This window comes from Trichosurus vulpecula, chromosome 5 (assembly GCF_011100635.1).
Source record: "Trichosurus vulpecula isolate mTriVul1 chromosome 5, mTriVul1.pri, whole genome shotgun sequence".
Taxonomy (NCBI): domain Eukaryota; kingdom Metazoa; phylum Chordata; class Mammalia; order Diprotodontia; family Phalangeridae; genus Trichosurus; species Trichosurus vulpecula.
Genome location: NC_050577.1, coordinates 148,489,082 through 148,514,978, shown reverse-complemented (window position 1 = coordinate 148,514,978; position 25,897 = coordinate 148,489,082). Strand labels below are relative to the sequence as shown.

The 25,897-nt window shown below is 36.0% G+C and overlaps 1 protein-coding gene and 1 non-coding gene across 2 annotated transcripts in view; one reads left to right on the top strand and one right to left on the bottom strand.

The window, feature by feature from the left end:
- The window catches only part of SRPK2 (SRSF protein kinase 2), a 281,169-nt gene that overhangs the window by 213,263 nt on the left and 42,009 nt on the right, over positions 1–25,897 (bottom strand).
- Positions 9,530–9,635, top strand: LOC118852458. The gene has a single exon (XR_005010540.1). It is a non-coding gene; the product is annotated as a U6 spliceosomal RNA (small nuclear RNA).

Below are 25,897 nucleotides of genomic sequence, written 5' to 3'. Positions count from 1 at the left end.
CCATTTTCAATGTTAATTTTATTCAAGAACTTAACAGCAGACCACATTTACATAGTGCTTTATACTTCACTGTATTTCCTCATGCCCAATAAAGTAGTAGTATTTTAAATATTATGATCTCCGTTTTATAAATGAGGAAACTGAGTCTCAGGTCAGTCAATAAACATTTATTTTCTGAAATGTCAAGCACTGTGCAAAGTGTAGAGGATACAACAAAAGACAAAAACAATCCTTGCCCTCAAGGAGGTCACAGTCTATGAGAAAGACAAAATGTTAAGTAACTAGGCACATAAAAAACATATACAAAGAAGGATGAAGGTAATGTGACAGAAGAAAGCATGAGAAGAGCAAGGAGATCAGGAAAGAACTCCTAACAAGGCGTGAATTGAGGTAGGTCTTGAGGGAAGCTAGAAAAATCAAGGAGTGGAGATAATGGAATAGAGCATTCTAAGCATAAGGGACATCCAATTCAAAAACACGGAAATGGGAGATGGTGTGTCATGTTCCAAGGAGTACGAACAAATAAATGTAGTGGGACCATAGAGTATACGGATGGGAATAAAGAATAAGAAAACTGGAAAGGTAGGAAGCCAAGTTATAAATGGCTTTAAATCAAAGAGGACTTTATATAAAATCCTGGAAGTAACAAAAAGTCAATGGAGCTCAAAGACTACCAGGGGGTAACAAGATCAGATATACATTTTAGAAGTATCACCTTGGCAATAGAGTAGAAAATGGATTAGAGTGGAAAGAAACTTGAGACAAGGAGACCAGTTAAAGGCTACAGCAATAGCCTAAGTGGAAGACCGGTTAGAAAGCAATATACCTCAAAGAAAGAGGAAAAGGACCCATATGTACAAAAGTATTTATAGCAGCTCTTTTTGTGGTAGCAAAGAACTGAAATCCGAGGGGGAGTCCATCATTTGGAGAACATCTGAACAAGTTATGGTATAGATATATGTGATGGAATGCTATCATCCTCTTAGAAACAATGGAAGGAATGGTTTTAGAAAAACATGGGAAGACTTGTATGAACTGATACAAAATGAAGTAGGCAGAACCAGTCAATAAACATTTTTTAAGTGCCTACTATGTGCCAAGAATTGTGCTAAGCAATGGGAATACAAAGAAAGGCAAGACAGTCTCTGCCCTACAGGAGGTCATAATCTACTGGCAAGGGCAATAAGCAAACATCTCTACCAAAAACCAAAAGCTACATGCAGGTTAAGTAGGAAATGATTAACAAAAGGAAGTCACTGAAATTAAGAAAGAATGAGAAAGGTTTCCTATAGAAGGTAGGATTTTAACTGGGAAACCAGTAGAACAATTTGTAAAATAACAACAAAGCCATAAAGAAAAATACCTTTGAATGATTCAGAACCTCTAATCACCATAATAGAACAAATCACAGTCCCAGAAGACTTTATCATGAAACATACTATCCACATCTAGATAGAGAAGTGATAGTCAGAGTGTAGATTAATGAATCTTCTTTACAAGGTAATTGGAGGAATTTGTTTTGCTTGATTATATATATTTGTAATGATTTTTGTTTTTCTTGCTTTCCCAATGGGCAGGTAAGCGGGGGAGGAGAGGAAGAGAATTTGGAAATGAAAATAAAACTTAATTTTTACAAAGAAGGCTATTGGCAATAGTCCAAGTAAAAGATGATAAAGGCCTCACCTAGAGTTGTAGTTGTATGAGTGAAGAGAATGAGATGTATCTGAGAAATGTGAAGATAAATTTGAGAAATATCTAGGACATTAATATGATAAATGACATACCCACAGTCATACCACCATATGACAGAGGAAGAACTTGGACATAGTTCTTCCAGATTCTAAAGCCAACCTTCTATCCACCACTCTTCAGTATAGTACTTTCTAAAAAGTTGTCCCAGCAACTCCAGAAGTTGTATAAACAAAGCAAGGTAGGTACTGCAGGCCTGTGACCTCCCTAGTCCTGAACATTAAACCTCTGTTAAAATTACCTAAAAACTTCATGAGTGTTCTTGGTTGCCATATCTCATCACTAATTCATATAGAGTTTGAAATCAAATAAAATTACAGTTCTGCAGATGAACTATCTAGTGACCCCTCCCTTGTTGTGGTTAGGAAGTTTTTTTAACCCAAATAAAAGACCTGACATTTATTATTATTGCATTTCATCCTATTAGAATCAGGCAAACCATCTAACCAGCAAATATCTTTTTAGATCTACGCTGGTTACTATCCAACCCCTTCCAGAAACTTTGAGTAAACTGCAATTTAACAAGTATGCTATCTCTATCTTGATCAAAGTCATTTATGGAAATGTTAGACAGCTCAGTGCCAAGCAAAGGTCCCTGGCCAATGGAGATACTCCCAAGTTTACATCAAACCATTCAAAACCACTGCAGTAATTGTTATGTACTGACAAAAGAATCACAAATTCCTTACTGAGGAAATCCCAATTAAAATAGATTCTTTCATATGTAACATATCTTCTAAAATTCCCTCCACAAAACACTACCACACCACCATAAATTGCCCCCCAAAAAAAAAGATAACCTAATTTTCATGTAAAGTTTATACCTAAAGCAAAACAAAAGCAGTTTTACTTGAGTTTTAGCAAAACAATAGTATGATTCTCATATCACTGACTAATTATAGAAACAAAAATTCCAGGGTTTGTACAACTAATTTTTAAAAAATTTAATCAAATTTAATACTCAATATTTCCTAATTTCATTAGTACTTGGTAACACTGAGGAAAACTGTCTCCAAAATTTGATGAAATATAATTCCATCCAGATACCTGGATATTCATTTGTCAGCCAAGAAAATACCAAGTCTCCACTCTAGAATGAGTAAAGTATGACAATAATATAGCTAGTATTCATATAGCACTTTAAAGTTTACAAAATTCTTTGCATATTTTATTTCATTTGGTCTTCATAAGAATTCTGTGAAATACAGATAGCTGCTATTTTTATTCCCATACAAGACATGAGAAAACTGAGGCTAGGCAAGGTTAAGTGACTCACAAGTTAAATCTCTAAGCATCCCAAGCAGGATTTGTACTTTGGTCTTCTTTTTTTTTTCCTTCCTTTTTTGTTTTATTTAATATATTTAGTTTTCAGCATTGATTTTCACAAGAGTTTGAATTACAAATTTTCTCCCCATTTCTACCCTCCCCCCCACTCCAAGATGGCATATATTCTGGTTGCACTGTTGCCCAGTCAGCCCTCCCTTCTGTCACCCCACTCCTCTCCCATCCCCTTTTCCCTTCCTTTCTTGTAGGGCAAGATAAATTTCTACGCTCCACTGCCTGTGTATCTTATTTTCTAGTTGCATGTAAAAAAAAATTTTTTTTTTGGAACATCTGTTTTTAAAACTTTGAGTTCCAAATTCTCTCCCCTCTTCCCTTCCCACCCACCCTCCCTAAGAAGTCAAGCAATTCAACATAGGCCACATGCATATCATTATGTATAACCGTTCCACAATACTCATGTGGTGAAAGACTCACTATATTTTGCTCCTTCCTAACCTATCCTCCTTTATTGAAATTTTCTCCCTTGACCCTGTCCCCTTTTGAAAGTATTTGTTTTTGATTACCTCCTCCCCCATCTGCCCTTTCTTTTATCATCCCACCTTTTTTTTTATCTTCTTCCTCCTTCTTTCCTGTGGGGTAAGATACCCAATTGAGTATGTAAGGTATTCCCTCCTCAGGTCAAATCTGATGAGAGCAAGATTTACTCATTCCCCCTCACCTGCCCTCTCTTCCCTTCCTACAAGACTGCTTTTTCTTGCCACTTTCATGCAAGATAATTTACCCCATTCTATCTCTCCCTTTCTCCCTCTGAATATATTCCTCTCTCATCCCTTAATTTGATTTTATTTCTTTTAGATATCTTCCCTTCATCTTCAACTCACCCTGTGCCTGCGCTCTCTCTCTCTCTATATATATATATATGTATATACACACATACATATATACATACATATACATTCACTTATATATATACATAAACATATATATATATATATATATGCATATTCCCTTCAGCTACCCTAATACTGAGGTCTCATGAATCATACACGTCATCTTACCATGTAGGAATGAAACAAAACAGTTCAACTTTAGTAAGTTCCTTGCAATTTCTTTTTCTTGATTACCTTTTCATGCTTCTCTTGATTCTTGTGTTTGAAAGTCAAATTTTCTATTCAACTCTGGTCTTTTCATTGAGAAAGCTTGAAAGTTCTCTATTTTATTGAAAATCCATATTTTGCCTTGGAGCATGATACTCAGTTTTGCTGGGTAGGTGATTCTTGGTTTTAATCCTAGCTCCACTGACCTCCAGAATATCGTATTCCAAGCCCTTCAACTCTTAACGTAGAAGCTGCTAGATCTGGGGTTACTCTGATTGTGTTTCCACAATACTCAAATTATTTCTTTCTGGCTGCTTGCAATATTTTCTCCTTGATCCGGGAGCTCTGGAATTTGGCAACAATATTCGTAGGAGATTTCTTTTTGGGATCTATTTGAGGAGGCGATCTGTGGATTCTTTCAATTTCTATTTTACCCTCTGGATCTAGAATATCAGGACAGTTCTCCTTGATAATTTCTTGAAAGATGATATCTAGGCTCTTTTTTTGATCATGGCTTTCAGGTAGTCCAATAATTTTTAAATTATCTCTCCTGGATCTATTTTCCAGGTCAGTGGTTTTTCCAAGGAGATAGTTCACATTGTCTTCCATTTTTTCATTCCTTTGGTTCTGTTTTATAATATCTTGATTTCTCATAAAGTCACTAGCTTCCTCTTGCTCCAATCTAATTTTTAAGGTAGTATTTTCTTCAGTGATCTTTTGGACCTCCTTTTCCATTTGGCTAATTCTGCCTTTCAAGGCATTCTTCTCCTCATTGGCTTTTTGGAGCTCTTTTGCCATTTGAGTTAGTCTGTTTTTTAAGGTGTTGTTTTCTTCAGTATATTTTTCAGTTTTTTGGGGGGTCTTCTTTAGCAAGTCATTGACTTATTTTTCATGGTTTTCTCACATCCTTCTCATTTCTCATCCCAATTTTTCCTCTACTTCTCTAACTTGCTTTTCCAAATCCTTTTTGAGCTCTTCCATGGCCTGAGACCAGTTCACGCTTTTCTTGGAGGCTTTTGATGTAGGCTCTTTCACTTTGTTAACTTCTTCTGTCTGTATGTTTTGGTCTTCTTTGTCACCAAAGAAAGATTCCAAAGTCTGAAACTGAATCTGGGTGCGTTTTTGCTGCCTAGCCATATTCCCAGCCAACTAAATTGACGCTTGAGTTTTTCAGCAGTGTATAACTGCTTGTAGAGTTAAGAGAGCTATGTTCCAAGCTTGGGGGGATGCGCCAGCTCTGCCACACCAGCACTCCTCCTTTCCCCCAACCCAGACTGGACTTAGATCTTCAGCAGGCTCTTCACTCCTGCTCTGATCCGCCACTTAATTCCTCCCACCAGGTAGGCATGGGGCTGGAAGCAACTGCAGCTGTAGTTCTATAGCTGCCCCACCTCTGCTGCCCCGGGGGTGGTGGCCAAACCATGAACTCCTTTTTTCACTCTGTCCCCAGCAGCTTTTCCCACTAACCTTCTCTGTTGTCTTTGGTGTTTGTGGGTTGAGAATTCTGTTAACTGCTGCAGATCACTGATTCAGGGCGCTAGGGCACACTCCACCCGGCTCCTGGTCTGGTTGGTCCACGCTGCCCATGCTGGGCTCTGCTCAGCTCTGCTCCACTCCACTCCCAGCTCCATGAGGGGATAGACCTCACCCAGAGACCATCCAGGCTGTCCTGGGCTGGAGCCCTGCTTCCCTCTGCTATTTCGTGGGTTCCACAACTCTAGAACTTGTTCAGAGCAGTTTTTTACAGGTATTTGGAGGGATTTGGGGGAGAGATTAAGCAAGTCCCTGCTTTCCAGCTGCCATCTTGGCTCTATCCCCCCAACCTTAATTTTCTTATCTGTAAAATGAGAGGATTGGACTTAATGACCTTTTTAAGGTACTGTCCAGCTCCATACTTACATCCACAGGATCTGTGTATGTGGTTTGATCAAGCATATCATTTGTTAAAGACTGGGGCTTCCTATTCCTTTTTCAAACCTTTGAGGATTCGCACTGTTATCAATTATTCTCATAAAAATTTTATAGAGTTAGCAAAAGATGCCTATGGATCAGTAGTCGCTGTTATTTTCTTCATTTTCTTTTTTTGGTAATAAGGTCAGAATTAAAAAATAATAGCTGGCATTTATAGAGCACTTTAAGATTTGCAAAGCAAATGAACATTTTTAGTTTGATCCTTAACAAAATGCTGAAGACAGCGATATTTTGCCAATTTTGTAGATGAGGAAATTCACACTAAGAGAGAATAAGTTGTTTGCCCAGAGTCACAGAGATACTATCTGAGGCAATATTTGAATTAAAGTCATTCTAATTGCAAGTCCAACACTGTCTGTGTGGCACCTAGTTTCCTCCTTTTCCCCCCTAAGTTTTTAATATCCTCCTGTCTTTCAGATAACTTAAGAACTGATTCCCAAATGCCCACAAAATTGTTTTTGCTTCTGTAATGAAAATGTCTTTTGTACGGTACTGTAGCTTGTTACATCTTTTTTTTTTTTAGTTCCATTTCTATTTTGGGCAAAACATTTGGTACTCTAATGGTCAAAAATGGTTCCTTCATTATTCCTGAAGTAGAAATGAATTTGCTGTAGAAACCTTTATGTATTGTTTCAATGTCTGTATTTCTAGTTTTATCATTTAAGTCCTTAGGAGATTTTTGCTTAGTCAGATCTTCTGACAGCTCTTTGTCAATTTGTTTTTCTTTCTCTTTATTTTTTTTTTTTGCTTTTACCATTTTATGAGATTTTTCTTAGAATCCTCCATCATGTTTTTTCAGATCTTCCAAATTAATTTCTATTCTAAAGCTATGTTGCCCTCATGTTTGTTGGCTGAGGCACTTTCTAGATTTTTGGAGGCTTTACTGTAGCAATTGATTTGTGTTAGTGAGTTAGATGGTACAGTGGATTTAGCGCTGGCCCTGGATTCAAGAAGACCTAAGTTCAAATTTGACCTCAGACAGTAATTGATTCTGTGACTGATCAACTTAACCTCTGTTTGCCTCAATTTCCTCATTTGGAAAATGAGAATAATAATAGTATCTAACATTCCAGGGTTTGAAGATCAAATGAAGTAATATTTATAACAAATACACTTTGCAAGCCTTAAAAAACTATATAAATGCTAGCTATTATCATTTTGTGTTGTTCTTTGTATCCCTTTCTCCCTTTTTTAAGCATCATTATTTTAAGTAGACCTGTTTAGAATCATATTAGTTTTAGGCCACATCTGATTTTTATTCTTCAATTTCAGTATTGATTTTGATCTTTGCTTTAACAAAGTTGGTGGCCTAATTGTATACCCACATCCATACTCAGTTGTTTCTTGTCTGGTAAAATATGATCACTTTCATCTTTGTGATGTTGTTTGGTGCTCACCATGTTAACTGCTTTCTAATGCTCTTCTTCAATGAAGTATTTATGATGTATAGTAATGAGTATAAGCATATAAGCCTTTGGTTTGTTGTTCATTTCTTACATAGAACATTTTGCAAATCTTACATGTGATTTTCTATTATTATTTTCTCAGTCATATTTTTCTTTTATTAACTAATAGCATTTTTTTCGAATTTCATGTAAAGACAATTTTCAGCACTAATTTTTTGAAAGACTTTTAGTTCCAAATTTTTCTTTCCCCATCCCCTCCCAGAGACAGCAGGCAATCTGATATAGGTTATACATGTTTGATAATGTAAAAGCTATTTCCCTATTAGTCATGTTTTGAAAGAAGAAATAGAATAAAAGTAAGAAACCATACAAAAAACAAAAAAAGGGAAAATAGTATGTTCCAATTTATCTTCATACTGGATGTGGATAGGATTTTCTATCATGAGTCTTTTGGAATTGTCTTGGATCACTGTATTATTGAGAAGAGCTAAGTCAATGTTAGTTGATCATTACACAGTTTTACTGTTACTGTATGCAATGTTTTCCTGATTTTGCTCACTTCACTCAGCATCATTTTATGTAAGTCTTTCCAGGTTTTTCTGAAATACCCACCCTTTTCATCAATTCTTATAGCACAACAGTTCCATTGCTGAATCATATTCAAAGTGTTTTTTTTGCCCCCTTCCCTTACCCTTATCTTTGCATTGAAATTTGATATTACTAAAGTATATGTTGATTTAATTTGGAATATTTTATTGAGTTCTAAAGAGATTTTACATTGATCTCACTGACTTGGAGTTGGAAGCAATCTTTGAAATCATCTAGTTTAAGAACCTTATTTTACAGATCAGGAAACTAAGGCCCAAAGTGATTAAGTGTTGTACTCAAGGTCAAACAGCTAGTAAGTGGCAGGATCAGGATTCCAACCCAGGCCACTATATTCCAAGCTCCAACTCTAAAATTAAGCTGCATCTTCTGTAGCAGATGTTTGCCAATCGGAATTATCACCATGGTGGTCTTTTAGAAAATGCTTATTGTGAACCCTTTAGTACAAGAATCACAGTTCTTGTTGATTTTGTACACAACTCCATGCATTTTTTAAACTCTCAAAGGAAAAACTGGGAGTTATCCTTTCATTTATATGCAGTTTTCTTCATGTTTCTTTTATTGTGTGAACACCAATATCGGCACAATTCAGTTCCTATTGTTCAGTGGATTTAGAGTACCAATAGCTAAGTAAATATTTATTGATTATCTAAAAACCATAATTCCTAGTGCCTTCTATGCTCTCTCTTTTTCTCTTCTGCCACCCTGAACAGAAGGGGGTCACAGAGGCCCAAAGGCCACTTTATATTAGGAAACAAACCCACTTTGCCTTCTAGATTGCTAAGGGTTTCTTGACCAACTTGCCATCTTGCTATTTGACAATCATTTTTTATACTTAATTAGGTTTGTCCACAGAAGACATTGTTATTAGGACTAAATTCAAAAAGCTTTTCTAACATGGTAGAACTTCCCCTTGAAAACCCAGGATTGCTTCCTTATAATAAATCATTAGAAGGACTTTGCAGTGAAAAAAGATGTTGGAAAATATGACTCAGGTTTAAGAAGTCAGAAAAGCTTATATATTGCTTTGAAACCTTAACACCTGTATAAGACAAATATTTATTTTGAGAAAAGAATTGCAAGGTGCCCAACATGATGAATACTGAAAAAAATCACAAAAAAATGGAATTCATGATCACAAGAAAGTTATTAATGTGGGATTGTTGCAAACCAGCTGTCTTTGTACAGTAAGTAGTCTATTTCTTATAATGAAGCCGAAAACTAGTTCCATGTTAGAAGAAACACTAATGATGAGGTCATGCATGTCATCATAACATCTCTAGTCACAACTGTCTTTATATTGACTCTGAAAAAATGATGACATTACAAAGTAAAGGAATAGAATCTAATTACTGACATGTTGTAGAGAAGTCTGTAACCTGTGCAAAGGCTTCTTTCAGAAATAAAAGATTTGAAGTACTCACTTTCTCACCTCAAATGCTAAAATTGGAAAGATACAGAGATTAGTATGGCCCCTGCCCAAGAATGATGTGAAATTTTTTGTTAAACATTTTTTATTTTTGTGTTGACTCAAGTAGGAGCTAAAGAAAAGAAGGGGTCTTTGTGCATGCCCACTAAGACCTTGTGAATCACAACTAGAAAAACTTCTTTTCAAGGTTCAATCGCTTAGAATTGGTTCTAGATGAGAATCTACAAATGCCTCATTGATGTGCACAGTACTTCTTATTTTGTTAAACAGTATTTCTAACAGCATTGAACCTGACATAGAAGTGGAAGTCACTGTTGTAAATGTCTAATTATCACTTTTAATTAATTGGTTATAATTTTTTTAAAAGGCCCCAAATGTCCAGCAAACACCAGGCAGTGTTGTGCAAAGGAATGATTACTTGATTTTGAAGTTAAGAACTCAGTTTGAATCTTGACTCTGCCATTTATTTGTGTGACCTTGGGCAAATTCGTTAACTGCACAGTGGGGACATTACTCCTTTATAAGATGATAGGATAAGACTAGATGACCTTGGAGGTTTCTTCCAGTTCCAAATCTATGATTTTTATTATTCTTTGCGAAATAATGATACATTGCTGCCAAGGGCTACTTGTTTATAGTGCAACTTTATTTGTAAAATATTATGGAGGAAAATGATGGATGTCATTTCTTTACAAAATATTAAAAAAGCAGTGGAGGGGAAATGAGGCAGTATAAAAGTTTGATGTGAGACCAAAATAAGCCAGGGCATCCTAAAGAGTATTTACACATGAAATCACAGAGAAGACAACAAATAGAGATTAGTGCTTTAAAATAAATAGGATGCTTGCCACATTCTGTATCAGGTAGGATTATTATTTTAAGATTATGCGGCACGCTTAGGTACGGTGTCTAGGGCAGCACTAAGGTATGTCATGTTCTGTGGCTTTGTTATCTTATTCATGCCTTATTCACATTTTAGTTCTAGTATATTTCATATTTGATATTACATTAATACATTTTCTATGGTGACTTGAATTGTATATATGTGATTTTTGAAGCTAAATTAAAATTCAGCAAGAACTCCTACATCGTACTCCCAGATCAGGTTAGCTAGATTGGAGGAATTACTATTTGAGTTTTCTTTTGTCTCTAAGTTTATGGAAAACTGGAAATGCTTAGCTATTTCTCAGTCAAAAAATGCGATATTTAGCTTCTGACCTTTGGTGATTCCTTAGCTTATCTCACGGTTTGTTTAAGGATGTTATGATAGCATTCCTTCTGTGGGAAGTAGTGAGATTAGGGTTAGGGGAATAAATTAACAGCCTCCTAAATGTTGCTCACCTTTTAGTTATGTCAGGTTGTAACTCGTACCATATATAGGTGGTAAGGCTTCTTCTTTACAATGGACTTTTGTTGTAACACATAGGTGGTGTGTACCATGACACTGTTTTATGTTACTATGCTGTAGTCTATTATAGGGTCCACAGAGAGGTATATTCTCTTTACAAACTACGGGGCCAGGAAAGTTGTTTGAGAGGCTTAGACCACTGTTTCTTACTGGGAAATAACTAAGGATTTACTTTATGTGCCCAAAAGCTTCTAAACCCTAGTAATATTCTAGGGGACTAGGAGATAGTGATTTTCTCTGTTTAGACTTTACTGATATGAAAAATTCCTTGCAAAGTGCCTGTTTGCTCTTAGGATTTCAAGATAGGATCATTTACTAGTTGTGTTGTGTGTTGTATTATGTGTTGTATATGATTCATATTTCATCTCATGCTACCCTTATTTCCCTCGATATTTAAATATTATTTTTATCTTGTCTAGATTCAACCTTTTTATTTTCATTTGAATCCTTAATTTATGCAGCACTAGTTAAATTATAAAACCTCATTGAAAATTGAAAATTGAGTTATGAAAATAGAGTATGTTCAGTATGACAAGAGAACTATAGCTAACTGCAATTTTTTTAAAGCAGTTATTGAATAGGTTGCACTTCAGGAGGATAGGATTAAACCCTTATGACTTCTTCAAGAAAGGAGATTTTTGGTGGATGAGTGGTCAGCACCTTTTGTGTCTTTTCCAAGTGATAAATATAGATCCGTTTTAAGTTTAGTTTGAAATTGTAGCTAGTTTGTTCCTACCGTCAGGCTGCTGCTATTACGGTTTCTATCCATTGTCAAGCATTAGATAGATTGTGGTAGTACGGTTGTAGTTAGAAAGAAAATACACAGGAAAATATATTTTGAGGTTTCGTGCTAATATACATGTGGAATATCCTTTAAAAATCATGAGTGTCATACTTAATGATAATACTTCATAGAGGAGAGGCAGCATGGCTTAGATGGCTGGACTTGGAATTGGGAAAAATTGGGTTCAAGTTCACTTTTGAGATTCTGGTTGTGGGACTTAGATGCAAATTACTCAGCCTTTCAGTGCCCTAGGCAGCTCTCTAAAACTGTACATTACAGATGAATTGCCAATCTCTGTCTTTGTGGGTGTTCCGTACATTGATCAAATCACAGATCTGGAGTCCAGATTCAAAGAGATTTAGATTAAAATCGTTAGATTAAAATGCTTTGCCCTGCTTGGATCTAGGTCGCAATCCTGGTTGGAGGTTCTTGGGAGAGGAGAAGTGCTGGTGTGGCAGAGCTTGCGGTGACAGTGGAGTAGAAGTAGCTCTGAAAACAGCAGCACAGCTCCTAAAGTCTGGGACAAAGCACTCTCTACTCTACAAGCACTCATAGCCAGACAAAAAGCAAAAAGGTCAAGTAGTTGGCTGGGAACATGGCCAGGCACTGAAATAGGAGAGAGACTCAGACTCGAACTTTGGAATCTTTCTTTGGTGACAAAGAAGACCAAAACATGCAGCCAGAAGAAGTCAACAAAGTCAAAGAGCCTACATTAAAAGCCTCCAAGAAAAATATGAATTGGTCTCAGGCCATGGAAGAGCTCAAAAAGGATTTGGAAAAGCAAGTAAGAGAAGTAGAGGAAAAATTGGAAATAGAAATGAAAGAGATACAAGAAAATCATGAAAAACAAGTCAACAACTTGCTAAAGGAGACCCAAAAAAATACTGAAGAAAATAACACTTTGAAAAATAGACTAACCCAAATGTCAAAAGAGCTCCAAAAAGCCAATGTGGAGAAGAATGCCTTGAAAGGCAGAATTAGCCAAATGGAAAAGGAGGTCCAAAAGACCACTGAAGAAAATACGACCTTAAAAATCAGATTGGAACAAGTGGAAGCTAGTGACTTTATAAGAAATCAAGATATTATAAAACAGAACCAAATGAATAAAAAAATGGAAGATAATGTGAAATATCTCATTGGAAAAACCACTGACAGGAAGAATAGCTCCAGGAGAGATAATTTTAAAATTATTGGACTACCTGTAAGCTATGATCAAAAAAACAGCCTAGACATCATCTTTCAATAAATTAGCAAAGAAAACTGCCCTGATATTCTAGAACCAGAGGGTAAAATAGAAATTGAAAGAATCCACCGATCACCTCTTGAAAAAGATCCCAAAGAGAAAACTCCTAGGAATATCGTGGCCAAATTCCAGAGCTCCCAGATCAAGGAGAAAATACTGCAAGCAGCCAGAAAGAAACAATTTGAGTATTGGGGAAACACAATCAAGATAACACAAGATCCAGCAGCTTCTACATTAATGGATCAAAGGGCTTAGAATACGATATTCCAGAGGTCAAAGGAGCTAGGATTAAAACCAAGAATCACCTACCCAGCAAAACTGAGTACGTCATATCCCAAGGCAAAATATGGACTTTCAATAAAATAGAGGTCCTTCAAGCTTTCTCAATGAAAAGACCTAAGCTGAATAGAAAATCTGACTTTCAAATACAAGAATCAAGAGAAACATGAAAAAGTAAACGAGAAAGAGAAATCATAAGGGACTTACTACAGTTGAACTGTTTTGTTTACACTCTTACATGGAAACATGATGTGTGTAATCCATGAGACCTTTCTCAGTATTGGGGTAGTTGAAGAATATACATATGTATAGACAGAGGGCACAGGGTGAACTGAGTATGAAGGGATGATATCTAAAAACATAAAATAAAATTAAGGGATGAGAGAGGAATATATTGAGAGAGCGAGAAAGGGAGAGATAGAATGGGGTAAATTATCTCACATAAAAGTGGCAAGAAATAGCACTTCTGGTGGAAGGGAAGAGGGGACAGGTGAGGGGGAATGAGTGAATCTTGCTCTCATCAGATTTCACTTGAAGAGGGAATACCATACACACTCAATTGGGTATCTTACCCCACAGCAAAGTAGGGGGAAGGGGATAAAAAAGGGGGGATGATAGAAGGGAGGGCAGATGGGGGGAGGAAATAATCAAAAGCAAATACTTTTGAAAAAGGACAAGGTCAAGGGAGAAAACTGAATAAAGGGGGACAGGATAGGATGGAGGAAAATATAATCTTTCACAATATGACTATTGTGGAAATGTTTTGCATAATGATACATGTGTAGCCTATGTTGAATTGCTTGCCTTCTTAGAGAGGGTGGGTAGGAAGGGAAGAGGGGAGAGAATTTGGAACTCAAAGTTTTGAAAGCAGATGCTCAAAAAAAAAAGTTGTATTTACATGCAACTGAGAAATAAGATATAAAGGCAATGGGGCATAGAAATCTATCCTGCCCTACAAGAAAGTAAGGGGAAAAGGGATGGGGTGGGGGGAGTGGGGCGACAGAAGGAAGGGCTGATGGGGGAACAAGGCAATCAGAATATATGCCATCTTGGAATGGGGGGGGGAGGGGAGAAATGGGGAGAAAATTTGTCACTCAAAATTTTGTGGAAATCAATGCTGAAAACTAAAATATTAAATAAATAATTAAATGAACTGGAAAAAAAGAAAGAAAGAAAATTAAGGTTAAGAGAAGTTAAGTGATTTGTCCAAGATCACAGAGTTGGAAGGTATATAAGACAGGAAACTTGTGTCTTCCTTACAATAAGTCCAGTACTCTAACCACTGTAGCACATAGCTACCTATAGTTACATAGCTGGCTAAAAGGGATAAAAAATTCAAGCTTCCACTGGGCCTGTTTAGAGATTATAAAATAGCATTTGATTTGATATAATAAAATGCTGCATTAAGTGATCCTCTCCAACAAATTGCCTCCCATATAGGTATATATCAAAATCAGATAAAATTCCCTGAAAGATGTTAACAGAAATAACTTTGAGAACCTTCTAATTATTAACATCAAGTAAGAAATGAATCATGGAAACAATTAAGGTTATTTGCCGGTGTGATAATAGCTGAAATGGAAGAGAAATGCCCAACAGATGGTTAAATCCTCCTAATTTTTCTGTTAGCAGATCACACTGTCTTGCCAGTATTAGTCTATAAAAGGAATTTTCTGCAGGTACCATCTATCTTGTATAAACTTTTTTATTTACTAATAATTTACATGACCATTATCACCATTATTATTCATGACTGTACTAGAAATGTACTATGGTAGTAAGAAAAGAAAAAAATTAAAGGAATTAAAATAGGCAACAAGGAAACAAAAATATCACCCTTTGCAGATGATAGGATAATATACTCAGTGAATCCAAGAGTATCAACTAAACATCTAGATGAAATAATTAACAATTTTAGCAAAATTTCAGGATATAAAACAAATTCACATAAATCACCAGCATATATTACTAACAAAATCCAGTAGCAAGAGACATAAAGAGAAATTCCATTTAAAATAACTATAGACAATACAAAATATTTGGGAGTCTCACCACCAAGAGAAATCCAGGAACTATATGAACACAATTACAAAACAAGTTTTACACAAATAAAGTCATATATAATAAACTACTGAAAAATATTAATTGTTCATGGGTAAACTGAGCCAATATAACAAAAATGACAATTCTACCTAAATTAATTTACTTATTCAATGTCATACCAAACTACCAAAAAATTATAGAACTACAAAAAATAATGACAAAATTCATCAAGGAGAACAAAAGGTCAAGAATATAAAAAGAATCAACAAAAAAAAAAAAAAAAAGGAAAGTGGCCTACCTGTAACAGATCTCAAACTGTATTAGAAAGTGATAAATATCAAAACAATTTGGTACTGGCTAAAAGTACAGAAGACACAGTAATAAGGTGGCAAAGTGGATAGAGTGCCCCACCTGGAGTCAGGAAGACTCATCCACCTGAGTTCAAATCTGGCCTCAGAAACTTACCAGCTGTGTGACCCCAGGCAAGTCACATAACTCTTGTTTGCCTCAGTTTCTCGTCTGTAAAATGAGTTGAAGAAGGAAATGATAAACCACTACAGTATCTTTGCAAAGAAAACCCCAAATGGGGTCGTGAAGAGCCAGATATGACTGAAACAACTGAACAAAAAGAAAAATCTAGTTAATAAATGCAAAGATCTAAGCTTTTTTAGATCAGAATTTACTATTTGACAAAAATTGTTGACACAACTAGAAAGTAGTTTGGCAAAAACCAGCTACTAACCAACATCTCACACCTTATAACAAGATACAGTTGAAAAGGGGTATATGACTTAGACATAAAGGTTGATACCATAAGCAAATTAGGGGAACATGGAATGGTTTACCTATCAGACCTGTGGATAAAGGAAGAATTTATGACCAAAAAATAGCATTATAAGATAAAAAATCGGTAATTTTCGTGACAACAAATTAAAAGGGTTTTGCACAAACAAAACCAATGCAGCCAACACTAAAAGGAAAGCAGAAGATGGAGAAAAAAATATAGCAACTTCCTCTGATAAAGGCCTCATTTGTAAAATATATAGAGAACTGAGTCAAATTCATAAGAATACTAGTAATTCCCTAATTGATAAATGGTCAAAGGATATGTACAGGCAGTTTTAAGAAGAAACAAAAGCTATCAACAGTTACATGAAAAAACGCTCTAAATCTCTATTGATTAGAGAAATGCAAATTAAAACAATTCTGAGGCACCACCTCACACTTATCAGACTGGCTAATTTGATAAAAAATGAGAAATGTTGGAGGGCACATGGAAAAACTGGGACATTAATAGACCTCCAAAGGACTATAAAAGTGTGTATTCCCTTTGAACCAGTAATACCACTACTAGTTCTGTATCCCAAAGAGATTTAAGAAGAAGAAAAAAGGAAAAAGACCTATATGTACAAAAATATTTGTAGTAGTTTTTTGTGGTGGCAAAGAACTGGAAGTTGAAGGGTTGCTCATCAATTGGAGAATGGCTCAACAAACTATGGTAACATGATTGTGATGGAACACTATTGTGCTATAAGAAATGACGAGCAAGATGCTTTCAGGAAAAAAAAAAACTAGAAATATGTACATGGACTGATACAAAGTGAAATGAGCAGAACCAGGAGAGCACTGCACAAAACAACAGAAATAATGTACAATGATCAACTGTGAATGACTTAGCTATTCTCAGCAATACAATAATCTAAGGTGATTCTGAAAGGTTTATGTTGAAAAATGTTATCCACCTCCAGAGAAAGAAGTGATGGAGTCTAAATGCAGATCAAAGTATACTTTTTAGACTTTATTTTTCTTAAGGATTTCTTTTTCTCTATGTTTTCTTTCACAACATGATTAATATGGAAATATGTACCGTACATGCGTAACCTATATCAAATTGCTTGCCCTCGATGAGGGGGAAGAGTTGAGAGGAAAAGAGAGAAATTTGGAACTCAAAATTTAATAAACAAATGTCAAAAATTGTTTTTACATGTAATAAGAAAAATAAAATTTTAAAAAACAATGATATTATAAGCAAATTAGGGGATCATGGAAAAATTTGCCTGTCAGATTTATGGAAAAGGAAAGAGTTTATGATCAAATGAGAAGATAAAAGAAGGTAAAATGGATATATCTGATTCCAAAAAATTTAAAAGGTTTTTCAAAAACAAAATAAACAGAGGCAAAATTAGAAGGAAAGCGGGAAACCAGAGGAAAAATTTTATAGAAGTTTCTCTGATAACGGCCTTTTAAAAATTTGTCTGTATGTACATATATATAACATAAATATAACATATATGGAACTGAGACAAACTTTTAAAAATAAGTCATTCCTCAATTGATAAATGATCAAAGAATATGAACATGCAGTGTTCAGAAGAAATTGAAGCTATCAATAGTCTTAGGAGAATATGCTCTAAATCACTAATAGAGAAATGTAAGTTAAAACAGCTATGAAGTACCACCTCACATTATCAGGCTAACATGACAGAAAAGGAAAATGACAAATGCTAGAGGGGATGTGAAAAAAATAGGTAAACTAATACACTGTTGATGGCACCATGAGCTAGTGCAACCACTCTGGAGAACAATTTGGAACTGTCAGCAAAGGTCTATAAAACTATGCATATGTTTTGACCCAGCAAAAGTATTACTAGGTATGTAACACGAAAGACTTCAAAGAAAAAAGGAGGGGCCACCTAGGTGGTGCAGTAGATAGTACACCAGCCCTCAAGTCAGGATTAATTAAGTTCAAATCTGGCCTCAGACACTTGACACTTATTAGCTGTGTGAGCCTGGGCAAGTCACTTAACCCTGATTGCCTCCCAAAAATACAAAAAGGGAAAGGAATTATATGTACTAAAATATTTATAGCAGCTCGTTTTGTGGTGGTAAAGAAATAGACAATGAGGGGATGCCCACTGGCTGAGGAATGGCTGAACAGGCCATGGTATATGATTGTTATAGAATACCATTCTGCTATAAGAAATGATATGGTTTCAGAAAAACTTGGTAGAACTGTGATGCAAAGTAAAGTGAACAGAATGAGGAAAATATTATACACAGTAACAAGAATATTTTAATAATCAACTGTGAAAGACTTTACTACTCTAATCAATACAATGATCCACAATAACTACAAAGGACTCATGATGAAAAACGTTCTCCACTTCCAGAAAGAGAACTGAGGGACCTCTGAGTGCAAAACGAAGAATTTTTTCACCACTTTATTTTCCTTGACTTTTTGTTTTTTGGCAAAATGGATAACATGGAAATATATTTACATGGCTTTACATGTATAATGGTTTTCATATTGCTTGCCTTCTTGATGGGTAGAAGTCAGGCAAGAAGGAGGAAGATAATTTGGAACTCAAAATACAAAAAATTGTTAGGATGATGTATTGGTAATTAAGGTGGGACTTTTTTTTTTTTTACTGTTTTCTCTTTTAGAATGCTAAAGTAATCAAGTGCCTTTGATTAAGTCTTGCTAGATGAGTAGCCCTAGGCCCACACCCTTTTGCTGATTAGGTGTGAAGCCTTTGGGCCCTAACAAGGGTATATAAACTCAGAGGTCAGCATTTTGTTTAGGGATCTCACTCACTGGAAGAGTGTTATATGATTTGACTAGACAAGACTCTAGGCAGGCATTGTTAAGAGCCCCCAGGCTTTGAAAAAACCAGATGTTGGTGCCTCTCTGGTAACTATGTATTGCTATGGATAGATGGGTTTGTGTTATTTGCTGGGTTTATATAATATATGTTTGTAATTTCTGTTTGTATTCTCTTTGAAGTTCAGGGTGCTGGCTTTTCTACCTGAACTAAGTGAATGATATATGTATGTTTGATTGAAGTGAGACTGTTAACCCCTTAAGGTTGCTTTCCTTAGAAAAGCAGATCAAAGAACCTCTTCTGGTAGCCTTTCAGCGTGCTGGTATTATTGATCTTTCACCCCCACAGCAACTGCTAGCAACACTGTTGTTACAGATGATTTCAGAAAACCCTGGCCATTATGATGATGAAGAGGGAAGTGGGCAAAAAAAGGAAAACAATTTATTTAAGGACAATATTTTAAAGAAAAACAACTTTGATTAATAATTCTGTTGTTAACAACTCTGATCAATGCAATGACTAACCATATCTCCAAAGTAACTATAAGGAAGCATGTTACTAACCTCCTGGAAGAAAAATAATGCACAAAAGGTACAAAGGCATACATTTTTTGAAATGGCCAATGTGCAGATATGTTTCTTACCTATACTTATTTTTTATAATTTTTTTCCTTTTCCTCTCAGTTTTGATAGTCTGGGGGAGTAGTTCAAGAAGGATAATAATAATAATAATAATAATAATAATAATAATGATAATAATGAAAAAGAGAGGTATTGAAACATTTTTTTAAATTCACAGAACAGGACACAAGAAAGCATAGATAAGCAAGAGAATTTTGAAAGGAATGTATAGAATTTGTTATGTAGTTTTGTAAAATAGAATCAAGAAGAGTGAAATGATAATTACAAGTTTCATATGTAACCACGTATTTGTGCTTTGCTGTAAGGAAATGTTTTCTGGTGTTTATGTACGAATTTTTTTTTAAAAGCTCACTCTGTGGACTAGAAAACAGGGTCTCACTAAAGCTCTCCCTCAAATCTCTCCAAACACTGGTGAAAAATGGCTCTGAACAAATTCTACAGCTACAGAACCCACAAAGTAACAGAGGTAAACAGGTCTCCAGCCCAAGACAGCCTGAATGGTCACTGGGAAGCGTCTATCGCCCCATGCTGGGAGTGGAGAACAGCACACACTGGGCTGCGCCAGGACAGACCAGAGTGGGAGTCAGGCTGAGCAGGCGTCAAGGCCGTGAATCACTGAGCTGTGGAAGTTATCAGACTTCTCAACCCACAAATGCTAAACACCACAGAGCAGGTTAGTGGGAAAACTGTTGGATCTGGGTGAGAAATACTTGGTCCAGGCCCAGCCCCAAGCGCACATTGAAGGAGAAAGCAAGAGGAAGCTCAGTGCAGGAGTGCAGGGATTGCTTTGTTGGCACTGAGGCAGGGTTCTCTTGGTTTGCCCTGCTTGCATCTGGGTCAAGGTCCTGGTTGGCGGTTCTGGGGGGAGGAGGCGTGCTGGTGTGGCACAGCTTGCTATGTGGAAGTAGCTCTAAAAACAACAGTCCAAGGCCCCTAAAGCTTAGGACAAAGCACTCTCTACTTTACAAGCAGTCATAACCTGACAAAAAGCTCAAAGGTCAAGTAGTTGGCTGGGAACATGGTCAGGCAGCGAAATAGGACATAGACTAAGACTATAGAATCTTTTTTTTGGTGACAAAGAAAATGAAAACATACCGCCAGAAGCAGTCAACAAAGTCCAAGAGCCTACATCAAAAGCCTCCAAGAAAAATATGAATTGCTCTCAAGCCATGGAAGAGCTCAAAAAAGGATTTGGAAAAGCAAGTTAGAGAAGTAGAGGAAAAATTGGGAAGAGAAATGAGAGTGATACAAGAAAATCATGAAAAACAAGTCAATGATTTGCTAAAGGAGGCCAAAAGAATACTGAAGAAAAAAACACCTTAAAAAGTAGACTAACCCAAATGGCAAAAGAGCTCCAAAAAGTCATTGAGGAGAAGAATGCCTTGAAAGGCAGAATTAGCCAAATGAAAAAGGAGGTCCAAAAGACCACTGAAAAAAATACTACCTTAAAAATTAGATTGGAGCAAGTGGAAGCTAGTGACTTGATGAGAAATCAAAATATTATAAAACAGAACCAAAGGAATAAAAAAATGGAAGATAATGTGAAATATCTCATTGGAAAAACCACTGACATGGAGAATAGATCCAGGAGAGATAATTTTAAAATTACTGGACTACCTGAAAGCCATGATCAAAAAAGAGCTTAGACGTCATCTTTCAAGAAATTATCAAGGAGAATTGCCCTGATATTCTAGAACCAGAGGGTAAAATAGAAATTCAAAGAATCTACCGATCACCTCTTGAAAAAGATTCCAAAGAGAAAACTCCGAGGAATGTTGTCACCAAAGGTTTATCAAATTTATTGATTTTTTTCATAAAACCAGCTCTTAGTTTTGTTTGTTAGTTCAATAGTTTTCTTGATTTCAATTTTATTAAGCTCTCCTGTGGTTTTCAGTATTTCTAATTTGGTATTTAATTGAGGATTTTCAATTTGTTTTCTTTCTAGCTTTTTCAGTTGAATGCCCAATTCATCGATCTCCTTTTTCTCTATTTTATTCATGTAAGCATTTAGAGATATAAAACTTCCCCGAAGAACTGCTTTTCCTCTGTCCCATAACTTTTGGTATGTTGTCTCATTATTGTCATTCTCTTGAATGAAGTTATTAATTGTTTCTATGATTTGTTCTTTGCCCCACTAATTTTTTAGGATTAGGTCATTTAGTTTCCAATTAATTTTTAGTTTATCTTTCCATGATCCTTTATTACAAATAAGTTTAATTGCATTATGATCTGAAAAGGATACATTGACTATTTCTGCCTTTCTGCACTAGACTGTGGGGTTTTTATGCCCTAGTACACAGTCAGTTTTTGAGTATGTGCCACCACTGAGAAAAAGGTATATTCCTTTTTATCTCCATTGGTCTATCATATCTACCTTTTCTAAAATTCTATTCACCTCCTTAATTTCTTTCTTATTTATTTTGAGGTTAGATTTATCAAGTTCAGAGAGGGGAAGGCTGAGGTCCCCCACTAGTATAGTTTTGCTATTTCTTCCTGTAACTCCCTTAACTTCTCTAAAAATTTGTATGCTGTACCCTTTGGTGCTTACATGTTAAGTAATGGTATTGCTTCATTGTCAATGGTGCCTTTTAGCAGGATATAGTGTCCTTCCTCTCTTTTAATTAGATCTATCTTTGCTTTTGCTTTGTCTGAGATTAGGATTGCTACCCCTGCTTTTTTTCACATGGCTGAAGCACAATATATTCTACTCCAGCCTTTTACTTCTACCCTATGTGTGTGCCCCTGTTTCAAATATGTTTCTTGTAAACAACATATTGTAGGATTATGGTTTTTAATCCATTCTGCTATCTGCCTCCAGTTTATGGGAGAGTTCATCCCATTCACATTCACAGTTACAATTACTATCTGTATCTTTTTCTCCATCCTTTCACCCACCATTTAAACCTTTATTTCTCCCTTCTCCCTTCTACTCCGCAAAAGTTTTGCTTTCGACTACCATCTTCCTCAGTTTTCCCTCCCTTATCTTGACCTTTTCCCCTTGCTACTTCTTCCCTCCCTTCTATCCACCTCCCCCCATTTTTCTGTCTCCTTTCCCCTCCTACTGTTTGTAGGACAAATATGATTTCTATACTTATCAGAGTATGTTATTTTCTCCTTGAACCAAATCCAATGACACTAAAGCCAAAACATTGGTCTTCTCCCTCCCTTCTTTCCCTCTATGTTTTTGTGCCTGTGGCATAATTAACCCTTTTCTACCTCCTCCCCACCTCTTCTCCCAGAACAATCGCTTTGCACCCCTTGATTATGTCTTTTATCATCACGTCAGTTACTTTATACTGACACACTCAATCTATGTATATCCCTTTTAATGGTCATAATAACTGTAACATTCTCAAGACTGACATACATATACATACACATACATACATATATAGATATAGATATAGATATATAAAACATCTATAAATCAGTGTAATCTTATATAAGGATGTAAACAATTCCCTTCTTGAATAACATAATTTTGTTCCCCTTTTTATGTCTCTCTTGAGTTTTGTATTTGAAGATCAAATTTTCCATTGAGCTCTGGCCTTTTCATCAGCAAAGTCTAGAATTCCCTTAGTTCATTGAAATATCCATCTCTTTGCCTGAAAAATTATGCTCAGTTTAGCTGGGTAGTTGATTCTTGGTTGTAGTCCAAGCTCCTTTGCCTTTCAGAATATCATATTCCATATTCCTCCTTTCTTTTATTGTAGAAGTTGCAAGATCCTGCATGATCCTGACTGTAGTTTCACAATATTTGAACTGTTTCTTTCTGGATTCTTGCAGTATTTTCTCCTTGACCTGATAATTCTGCAATTTGGCTACAATATTCCTCTGAGTTTTCAATTTGGGATCTCTTTCAGGTAGCGATTGGTGGATTCTTTCCCATGACTATTTTACCCTCTGGTTCTAGGACCTCAGGGCAGTTTTCCTTGATTTCTTGGAAGATTCTGTCCAGGCTGTTTTTTTCATCATGGCTTTCAGGTAGACCAATAATTCTTAGATTATCTTTCCTGGATCTGTTTTCCAGATCAGTTGTATTTCCAATCTAATGTTTCATATTTTCTTCTATTTTTTCATTCCTTAGATTTTGTTTGATTGATTCTTGATATCTCATAGAGTTATTGGCTTCTACTTGCCTGATTTTTAATGTATTGTTTTCTCCATTTAGCTTTTCTGTCTCCTTTTCCATTTGGTTAATTTTACTTTACTTTGTTTTTTAATTTTATCATTTTTATTTAATATCTTAGTTTTCAACATTGATTTCGACAAAATTTTGAGTTACAAATTCTCCTGATTTCTATCCTCCCCCCATTCCAAGATGGCATATATTCTGATTACCTCATTCCCCAGGCAGCCCTCCCTTCTGTCATCCCACTCCCCCCACCCCATCCCCTTTCCCCTTACTTTCTTGTAGGGCAGGACAGATTACTATGCCCCATTCCCTATATAACCTGTTTCCCAGCTGCATGCAAAAACCTTTTTTTTTGAGCATCTGCTTTCAAAACTTTGAGTTCCAAATTCTCTCCCCTCTTCCCTTCCCACTCACCCTCCCTAAGAAGGCAAGCAATTCAACATAGGCCACACATGTATTATTATGCAAAACATTTCCACAATAATCATGTTGTGAAAGACTATATTTTCCTCCAAACTATCCTGTCCGCCTTTATTCAGTTTTCTCCCTTGACCCTGTCCTTTTTCAAAAGTATTTGCTTTTGATTATTTCCTCCCCCTATCTGCCCTCCCTTCTATCATCCCCCCTTTTTTATCCCCTCCCCCCTGCTTTCCTGTGGGGTAAGATACCCAATTGAGTGCGTATGTTATTCCCTCCTCAGGTCAAATCTGATGAGAGCAAGATTCCCTCATTCCCCCTCACCTGCCCCCTCTTCCCTTCCTACAGAACCACTTTTTCTTGCCACTTTTATGGGAGATAATTTACCTCATTCTATCTCTCCCTTTCTCCCTCTCTCAATATATTCCTATCTTATCCCTTAAATTGATTTTATTTTTTTAGATATCATTGCTTCATATTCAACTCACCCTGTGCCCTTTGTGTGTGTGTGTGTATATTTATATATACCTACATATATACATACATAGACACACACATATGTATATATATGTATACACATGTATATATATATATGCATATTCCTTTGAACTACTATGATATTGAGGTCTCATGAACCATACACATCTTCTTTCTATGTAGGAATGTAAACAAAACAGTTCAACTTTAGTAAGTCCCTTATGATTTCTCTTTCTTGTTTACCTTTTCATGCTTCTCTTGATTCTTGTGTTTGAAAGTCAAATTTTCTATTCAGCTCTTGTCTTTTCACTGAGAAAGCTTGAAAGTCCTCTATTTTATTGAAAATCCATATTCTGCCTTGGAGAATGATACTCAGTTTTGCTGGGTAGGTGATTCTTGCTTTTAATCCTAGCTCCACTGACCTCCAGAATATCGTATTCCAAGCCCTTCGGTCCCTTAATGTGGAAGCTGCCAGATCCTGTATTATCCTGATTGTTTTTCCACAATACTCAAATTGTTTCTTTCTGGCTGCTTGCAATATTTTCTCCCTGACCTGGGAGCTCTGGAATTTGGCGACAATGTTCCTAGGAGTTTTCTTTTTGGGATCTTTTTCAGGAGGCAATCTGTGGATTCTTTCAATTTCTATTTTACCCTCTGGCTCTAGAATATCAGGGCAATTCTCCTTGATAATTTCTTGAAAGATGATATCTAGGCTCTTTTTTTGATCATGGCTTTCAGGTAGTCCAATAATTTCTAAATTATCTCTCCTGGATCTATTTTCCAGATCAGTGGTTTTTCCAAGGAGATATTTCACATTGTCTTCCATTTTTTCATTCCTTTGGTTCTGTTTTATAATATCTTGATTTCTCATAAAGTCACTAGCTTCCACTTGCTCCAGTCTAGTTTTTAAGGTAGTATTTTCTTCAGTGGTCTTTTGGACCTCTTCTTCCATTTGGGTAATTCTGCCTTTCAAGGCATTCTTCTCCTCATTGGCTTTTTGGAGCTCTTTTGCCATTTGAGTTACTCTATTTTTTAAAGTGTTGTTTTCTTCAGTATATTTTTCAGTTTTTTGGGGGGCCTTCTTTAGCAATTCATTGACTTGTTTTTCATGGTTTTCTTGCATCATTCTCATTTCTTGTCCCAATTTTTCCTCTACTTCTCTAACTTGCTTTTCCAACTCCTTTTTGAGCTCTTCCATGGCCTGAGACCAGTTCACGTTTTTCTTGGAGGCTTTTAGTGTAGGCTCCTGGACTTTATTTACTTCTTCAGGCCATATGTTTTGGTCTTCTTTGTCACCAAAGAAAGATTCCAAAGTCTGAGACTGAA